This window comes from Neolamprologus multifasciatus, chromosome 3 (genome assembly GCF_963576455.1).
Source record: "Neolamprologus multifasciatus chromosome 3, fNeoMul1.2, whole genome shotgun sequence".
NCBI classification, from domain to species: domain Eukaryota; kingdom Metazoa; phylum Chordata; class Actinopteri; order Cichliformes; family Cichlidae; genus Neolamprologus; species Neolamprologus multifasciatus.
In genome coordinates this window covers 29,647,378-29,656,863 of record NC_140441.1, presented here as the reverse complement: position 1 = coordinate 29,656,863, position 9,486 = coordinate 29,647,378, and the positions used below count along the sequence as shown (strand labels likewise).

Here is a 9,486-nt window from a genome sequence, read left to right as displayed (position 1 = left end):
GCGAATGGATGGATGGATGGATGAAAATGTACATTTTTTGCACTCTATGGTCAACTGACTCAGTGAATCAAATGACTCAAAAAACCCGATTCACTTTGGTGAGTGACTCATTAAAACTCAATTCAGTAAAAATAATCAAATTTACCATCACTTGATTCCGGTCACGCTCACAGAAGGCCTTCAAAATAAAGGTAAGCAGAGCCTGTTTTCTATCAACGAAATCTGCAAAATTGGGCATATAACAAATTAAATGTGAGCGGTGAGTGGTTGAAGTTCTCTCAGTCAAAATTGAATAGAACTTGAATCAAAATTAATAAAGTGTTCACGTGATAAAATACATGTACAAAGTTGGAACAAGTTTTTCTAAGGGTTAAAAGATATCAAAGGGTAAAAGAAAAAGGCAATTAGTTCCCGGTACAAGCAACTTTAAAACATCTCCAAGATGAGGCTAGAAGTTGCAGTATGTTGCACCTAAATTCCACATTTAATTCAAAAGAACCTATGCAGCGTGGTACGGAAGAGGATTAGGGCCACTCTTTTTTTTCCTGAATTCTGAGATTAAAGTCAGAATTCTGACTTTTATCTCAGATTTTTTTTCCAGTGGCTAAGAGAGCTTCTCTCTAACTAATCCTAAGTGTTAGGATGTGTGAAACTGGCAGTTGTCACTTTTGTAAAGGCAATATGAGTGCCAAAAGGTTCCGAAAGGCAACACATGTGATGTGATATCATCCAGATGATATTGATATTGATTGATGTTGACGCTAAATCACATACTGCATCTGAACAGCATGGCTTCATAACAGGAGAATCCAGCAGCTTAACTAGCCTGATGGGAATTCAGGCTCTTTTAAGAAAGTCAGTTCTTATGGCTTGACTCACGAAAAAGAGCTCTATTGGCTCCCAAGCAGCTTTTCAAATTTTTGGATTCTTGATGTAAAATTATGTGTATAATAAATAATGTATGGCATATACATTGTAATAAATGTTTATTATTTATATGGCTTAGTATACTCAGCATTTAACAAAAAATACATTTTAGAATAGCAAAAAAGATACCCATTTCAATTTGACAAGATCCAGTGTTTCATTGGAATGACATGTTAACATTTCATCTAATTTCTTTAGATCTTTATATCATGATATATATTAGTGAAAACTCTTAATTTGTAAAGTAACTACAAACTCAAGCTCTAAGCTCCTCTAAGTTAAATTTCTAGTTAAAATTTGGAGTTAAATTCCTCCACTTCAAACAAGCACATGGAGCAACACAACAAGAACACAGAATGAAGTGAAGTGAGTGAAGTGGATCAAGTTTTTACCACTGCAAAACAAATCATCACATAAGGTGGTAGAGGGAGGAAAAGTGAAAGGAGGGTCACTGGTAGGGAAAGTGAAAGGAGTGTCATCTGTGGGGAAAGTTGTAGGAATAGCTGATGTTGGGCAGATGAAGTCTAAATCACTGTCAGGGCCCAGAGAGGTGTAGGTTACAAAGCCTGGTGGCGTCCCACTGACGGTGTTGTTGACCCACTTCTGGTACTGGGACACATGAGCATAGACTCGAGGCTTCATAGGTTCAACGCAGCCATAACCAAAACTCACAACTCCACTCTGAACCCAGACTAAGTCTTTCTTTGTCACAAGGGGTCCTCCCGAGTCTCCCTGTGAAAATTTTGTAAAAGGTTTTTAAGACGGATAGGTATTAATAAAATCTGGTCCTCTGTTGGGATAAACATCTTTTGGATCTTAAATGCATAAAATGACGCCTGAGTTGTTTTCATCATAAGTTAATCAGACACATGTGGTTTTATAAACCAGGTCTGTAACATAATGATTCATAATTCATAATATCTTCCAATGTTAAATATGATAGAAAAAAAATCTAAAGTGTCCTATGAAGACAAAACATTGGATTGAAAGTGACATATGACTGGCAGAAAAATTGCATTAATTATGAACTTACTGATTAGCTACAGTAACACTGCTAATTATAATTTATTTTGAAGCCAGTTTAGATTTAGATCATTGGTGCAGGCCAACGAGCTAAATCCTTTTAGTAACATGATATCAACATAACATGACATCATGGACAGAAATTTTTTTTTGAAAATGAAACTGATTAATAATAAATAAGATTGAAGAAATCAAGACCGATCTTGATTTAAAATATCAGTAAATACGGATACAACAACAGAGAAACCATAATCCAAAGTTTTGCTAACAACAATGTAAAATCTTCATGGTTGTCAATAGGCCCTTATATTACAAATAAACAAAAAGTTGGTGGTCACCTGACATGAATCCTTCCCTCCCTCTTTCAGCCCAGCACAGATCATGTTCTCTGTAATCTGAGCAAAGCATTTACACTCGTTGTTTCCCGCTATAGGGACATTCACCTCCTGCAGAGTCTCTGGGAAGGAACCGTCACCAGAAATTTGAAAATTAAGCCTTTTTCAATTTTTCACTAACACTATTAATTTTCTTTCTTTTAACTTACCAGTTGTATCTCCAAAGCCAGTGACCCAGCTGCTGGTCCCATTGTAGAAAGTGCTGTTTTCAGATGCTAGGCAGATCGGCTGAATGTAGTCTGTGAATTCCACAGGAGTAGATAGCTTTACGAGACAAATGTCATTGTCTTTTGTCGAGGCGTTGTACTCAGGATGGCAGATGATATCTTCCAACGTCCGATCCACTTGATTCTGGACCGGAAAGATAGTTGTGGCCTAGATACACGATTGTGCTGTTGCGATCAGAACTTGGAGGGGGAAAAATAAGTTATGTTTAAGGCATTTTTATGTTGATTATTATCTTTGTTACCACAAATCAGACCAGTAAGAGATGATGATCACAGTGTCACTGAATATTTTTATTAAAAATCTGTATGTCCATTGTAGTCGACCAAAAAGAATTTCATGAGTGAGCGTTTCCTATTTATCCATTTAAAGGCTTTCTTCTTTGGTTTGTGTGTAAATTATTATTCTTACAGATCTATTAGGGTTTGTTTTTTTTATTAGTTTTGGGTAAAGCCTGATTAGCAGAATCCCTATTTAAAGTCTTTAACGTGAGCTAAGCTAATGGTCCGCTGCCTGTCACTTCACATTTGATGGAAAGACATTTCATGTGTTTCTCATCTGACTCTGGCTGCTATTCAGTGTAGTCACAACTAGATCACAACATTACGATCAGAACACATTCATGTTTACATTATGCTGATATATGTTACTACCAACTGTGAAATGGATCTCAGTAGCGTTATTAATATCAAAATGTAAACTTTGAATGTTAACTCACGGTGTAATGCAGCGAGCAGCTGTCAGTACCCACTAGTCAGTGATCAGGGATCCTCCACACAAACTTTCATCAATGAATAAAGTTGCCTGCCATGGCCAACTTCCTGGGGATGCATTTTCACCTCCCACAATTCTGCTGTTTTTCACAGCCCTGCCGCACTCTGACAGAAAAAGAAAAGAAAAGAGTTAAACACTGAGTACACCGATCAGCCACGACATTAAAAGCACTCAGAGGTACCGCCCTGCATTAGGATTGGCTCCTCTTTTGCATTTACATGTGGACGAGGAATACAGAGTTCGTCACGCAACGTCAAAGATATGTGCCTCGTCACACTGTGCGCTACATTATTGTTTACATGAGATGAATTTCTACAATGGCAGATAGACAAAATACTGTTACTGTTAATCTTACAATTTGCAGTTTTTACACGCTTACATATACACACACAGTTACTGTCACTCCATTTAAAAAGGCAGAGGCATCATGCTGTAATTATTTTACGTCTAGTTGTGTTTTTTCCTGTGTAATAATATTCAACATTACTATCAATACATTTTTCAAAAAATGCCTCTCTGTGCAAAATGGGTTCAAAAACATAAACAGCTGTGGGATACTGTTTGTCCGTGATTTGGACCAGGAGATCAAATTAAGCAGGATCAGCCTGATATTATTTGTATCCCACTAGAATGTGGAATACAAATAATATCCCACTAGAAAAAGCTAACTACTCCAAAATGTCAGGAGTAGTTAGTCATTATAAGAAGTGTTTGTGAACTAAAAATCAAGAATGTAGGATACTGTTTGTCTGTGATGTGGAGAGCCCAGCGGGTGCTCCCGGAAAACCAAGTCTGCAGGGGAGACCTACTTTGGCACTTGTGCAGGTGAAGCCAAAGGGAAGATATGCTTCACCATATTTTCTAGTCTTTGGCTTTGAAGGAAGTTGATTTGGAAACATATTTGGCGATGCTTCCTCTCCTGCTTTGCGCTTGTGTGGGAGCCCCATCATAAACCTGTCCATTATACTAGCAGTGTCCAAGCATTCTAGTATTTAACCCTGACTTTGTATTAATCAGACGCCGATAGAGACATGGAGTCGACAGGCATTGGTCTATTTTGCTGAATTACTCCACGAATACATTTTTAAAGGATTTTACCCTAAACAAAGTGCCTCCCGTATTTATATTCCAATGGTAGGGTATGAACTGGACATAAACATCATGAAAGCATGGATCTATCCTGCCTTGCATCATTGGTTCAGGCTGCTAGTGATGCAATGGTGTTTGGGATGTTTTCTGGTTTCTCGAACATGACAGTAAGTTCACTGCACTCAAATGGCCTCCACAGTCACCAAATCTCAACCCAACAGAACACCTTTGGCATGTGGTGGAAGCATAGAGTCACATCAAGCATGTTCAGCTGATAAAGCTGCAGCAACTGTGTGATGTAGATCAACATGGACCAAACTCTCTGAGGAATGTTTCTTGCACCTTGAGGAATCTGTGCGATTAAGAATTAGGGCCGTTCTGAAGGCAAAAGGAGGTGAAATCTAATAATTCACTAAGTATATTTTAATTAAATGGCCTTTACGTTTATGATTTTGTCAATATGAAGGTCATCTATAATATAGACCTGTAGAAGTAACACATGTAATACTTAGTATTCTCTTAGTAACTCTTAGTAATACATGCGGTAGGGTATTTGCAGACAAATATATCGCTATGTGTGATGGCTTTGACCACAATGGAACTCTTGGTGAATGTATTGCAACATATTGCTGATTTTCTTTCATTAGCAGTATCATTTCCTCTCAAAATTAACATATCACACCATTAAAATGTGCTTGTTTTCACAATTCTTTCATAAGCATTGAAGAGATTTTTTTTTCTTGTTGAAACACATGAGGGCAGTGTTGTTTATCGTCTTTATGTACAGTATAGCTTAGTGGAGTAAACAAAAAAGAATAAAGTTGAAGCTTATCAAATTTGTAAAATTGGTCTTGGATGCTTACCAGGCTGCTGAGAATGTCCATCTGAAAAGTGGAAAACAAAGATAAAAATGTTATGTATTATAGAACAACTGGCATTTTTGAGCTGAAAGTAAATATGTGAAAGTTCAACTTAGATTTATGGTGTTGCTCATTATTCCAACTTCCAGAAATGTTTACTTACAGAAAACATTATGGAAAAAACGGGTGCAGATAAGAGTTAATGTAGTTTTTAATTTTACATATATTTAAATTCAGTGTCTGATTTAATTTCCAGAGTTGATTTGTTCATTTGTGTTTAAATTTAATTAGTCTAAATTAATCAGAACTCAAACTAAGACCAATCTTTATTTTATTTTTTTTATTTATTTTTTCCAACTTCACAATGTTTTTTTTTTCAAATTGTAGACGACATTTTTATATTTAGGTTAGTAAAATGCCTTTTCACATCTAGTTTTACTTTTTAATTTAGTTTCATTTAACTTATAATAATGTTGGTTGGTAATGCTGTTCATCCAACCAGAACATTTTAAATTAAAACTGAAATTTACCAAAATAACTGGTTTGCTCTTGTCATTCACACTAGTTCTGCCCTGCCAGTCTACGCATACTGTTAATGATATAAACATTAGTTTCAACATTATAACAAGTGTTCAAATAATATTGTAGATATGCCACACATTTTTCATAAATACAACACTGGTTTACTGTTATTCACTAGTTATTAAAAATTATTAACCGCAAACAAAGTCTCAATGAAAATCTAACTTTGAAGTTATCCATTATTAACATAACTTAGGGTTAAATATGTTACTGAATTTAGCACTATTTTAACTGTACTGATTTTCCACTCGTGGATATGCATTAAAGTTTCAAAGAAAAGGCAAAAACCTAAAGAATCCCAAGTAACTAATCTCATTTTAACGTATCACTGGTTTGATATTTAAATGATAATAGAAAACAAAACTAAAAGAAACACAGTTGGTTGCAAGGAATATGGTGACGATCAAAACTAACCGTGCCTTGATCTAGGTCAGGGGTCCGCAATCTGCGGCTCCGGAGCCGCATGCGGCTCTTTTGTCCTTATACTGCGGCTCCGGGTGGTTTGGGAAAATAAATTAGAAGTATTTAGCTGAAGTGTATTTTATTTGTGTTTAGTTCTTTTTTTTAACTTGTAGTTCTAAATTGGAAGATTATTGTCATATTGAAATATAAAAATAAAATTGTATTTCGCTCAAAATAAGCATCACACTTGCGGAAGCCGGTATACCCGCCGAAACGCTGTGCATTTATCAAGACTTTCAACCCCAGGTAGGCCAATTATGGATCTTCGGATCCACATTACGTCAGCAGCCACCACCGTGAACCATGTTAAAAACAAACACCACTCACGCTTCATAGACGACAGCTTACAGTCCTGCGTGAAGATGAAAGTGACTTCGTTGCAGATGCTGTGCGCAGAGGTTCAGGAGCAGAAGTTCCATTGTAAACATATCACGGCAGACCCGACGACGTTTCCATGAACATGCTTTTCAGCATCTCTTTATTGACCACTTTTCACACACGGTTGCTGTACGCATACAGCCGGCTGTAGCTTTTCAGCTCACAGCCTGACAACACAACAGCAGAGAGAGCACAGACTTTAAGGTGGCGAGGCGTGATTGCGGGTGCCGCTCAGGTGCGTCCGACTCCCCTGCAGCGGCACTGCAGACCACGCCCCGCCACACACATTAAGCAGATAAAATACATATTTAGGCAAAATTTTGCAAATATCTATTTTTCATCTTTCAGCAGCATAGTGCTTTTTTTCCCAATTATTTTTTAAAAGTCAGGTCAAGGCTCCAAAAGCCCAAAGGCGATATAAGGGTGGCGGCTCACAACAGTTTTTGTTTGCTGGATCATTTTAGTTCAGCTGGGTGTCTTTCCTTTTGTTATATTTCTTTAAGAGTTCAAAATGTGTTATTTACATAAATAAAATGTAATTTTCTCTGTAGCACTTCATGGATTTAATAAGCAACACACTTTAGTTGTTCACACAAAGCATAAAGGAAAAAATCAATAAATGCAGTGTTATCTTCATTTTAGACGTCAAAAAGTATTTGCGGCTCCCAGTGTTTTCTTTTGCGTGGAAACCAGGTCCAAGTGGCTCTTTGGGTGTTAAAGGTTGCAGACCCCTGATCTAGGTGATATTTTCTTTTGTGACCCACTTCTGTTGATGTTGCATTTTCATTTTATTTAGAACCATTTTGATCACCTTTCCCATCTTGCAGCAACTTACTAGTATGATGCCAGTTGGGCTGATAAGTGATAAAGTCTGCTTTTGTTTTTGTGATTATTGTTTTACTCTGCCCATTCTTTGTTTAAGCTAGGTAATAAGAAAAATGTGCAGTAATTCATATAAATGTCAGTCTTCCTCATCTTTGCATAAGAGAATGATGATCACAGAGAAACAGAACATCCGTGGAAGAACCATTGTTAACTACACCTGACTTTGACTTCATCTACTACATATACCTGCTCAGCTCCACCCACAGGATCATGTGACCTAAGATGGCCTTCGCCAAGACAATTAAAATGAAAATCTACAGCTGTTTTTGCTTTGTTGTTTTATAGACACCTCAATCACCACACATATATGATCACCACAAACACACACACATTCACATTTGTTCAGTGTCAGCTGTGACGCAATTTAAAACGCCGTTTTCTTGAAATTATGCAGGGCACTCCTCATGGTTCCCTCATCCAATTACTTTTAACTCCTTTCACCCAATCAAGGAAGAAAGAAGTGCAGACCACACTAATTCATCACAGATTCGCCTTGCTGCCTTTTCGGTACCAATGCTTGTCCCAGTATTCACTTGTATTATAATCCTACTATGCATTTTGATGTGATCAAGCAAACAAACGACAGAATGTTTTACGTCTTACATCTTAGCAATTAGATTCTGCCATCATGCACTACCGTTTCGTGCTAGTTCTGTTTACTTTTCTCTTCTTTTGTCTCCACTTTTTCCACCCATATTTGGAGGCCCTGCAGCTTCGTGACAGAGACCCGACATCCCAAGTAAGCTGAGGATGAAGAGACGGGGGTGTTGTTGCTGGAAAAGGAGACGTTATGTAATCATTGGAAATATGAGATCGCTCCATAATAAGATTGAGGAACTAATGACCCGGTCACAGAGGGAGTACGGGCAGTGTAGCATTACGATGCTAACAGAGTCCTGGCTAACACCGGACATAAATGTGGTGCTGCCTGGTTTCCAGCTGCTGCTAGTTCACAGGACGAGAGACAGCAGTGAGAGGAAAGGAGGGGGACTGGCAGTGTTTGTTAAATGACAGATGGTGTAACCATGGGTACATCGCTATGAAAGAACAGCTCTGCAACAGATACATTGAGCTGTTAGCTGTTAGCATGCGGGGAGGCAGTCTGTGACTCTCTGTGGTCAGCAGACTGCAAACCCAATCTCTGAGAGCCCTATTTATAATATCAGGGGACTATAATGACACATCGCTCGACTCCACACTGTCGACCTTCCAACCATACATACATTGGGTAGACAGGTCAGCTTTAAAGAAAAACAGTAAAATGTACAACAGAATAGGGGAGTCGAGGAGAAAAATGATAACTCTACTCAGACTGAACTCCTGATAGGGGATCAGTGTGAGCATCCAGTCATGCGGCATGACAGCGCTGGTCCAGTCGACCTGCCGTCTGCATTGGGTAGGGGGCAAGCAGCAGAGGCCTTTGGAATGGGGGATGGGGGTGAGTGCGTAACTCTGGTAAATGATAAATGGCCTGTATTTGTATAGCGCTTTACTAGTCCCTAAGGACCCCAAAGCGCTTTATACACACATTCACACACTGGTGATGGCAAGCTACGTTGTACCCACAGCCACCCTGGGGCGCACTGACAGAGGCAAGGCGCCACCGGGCCCTCTGACCACCACCAGTAGGCAACGGATGAAGTGTCTTGCCTAAGGACACAACGACCGAGACTGTCCAAGCCGGGGCTCGAACCGGCAACCTTCCGATTACAAGGCAAACTCCCAACTCTTGAGCCACGATTGCCCGTACAACCACGATCGCCCGAACTCTGTACATGCATGCATGTGTGTATGTGTCCTGTGTTCAGCTTGACAGAGTGACCTTCCAACCAGTAAAGTGTAAGTCAACAGTCCGCAGCCAATGCAGGTGACCTTGGGAGGATATG

The 9,486-nt window shown here is 38.8% G+C and overlaps 1 pseudogene across 1 annotated transcript; it reads right to left on the bottom strand.

The window, feature by feature from the left end:
* Positions 1-1,006: 1,006 nt before the first annotated feature.
* LOC146522489 (chymotrypsin-like protease CTRL-1) lies at positions 1,007-8,959 on the bottom strand (annotated as a pseudogene). Its single transcript, XR_014873118.1, has 4 exons — positions 8,908-8,959; positions 3,289-3,448; positions 2,247-2,752; positions 1,007-1,683 (listed from the first exon to the last, which is right to left on the bottom strand). The product of XR_014873118.1 is annotated as a chymotrypsin-like protease CTRL-1 (transcript).
* Between the last annotated feature and the right edge of the window lie 527 nt (positions 8,960-9,486).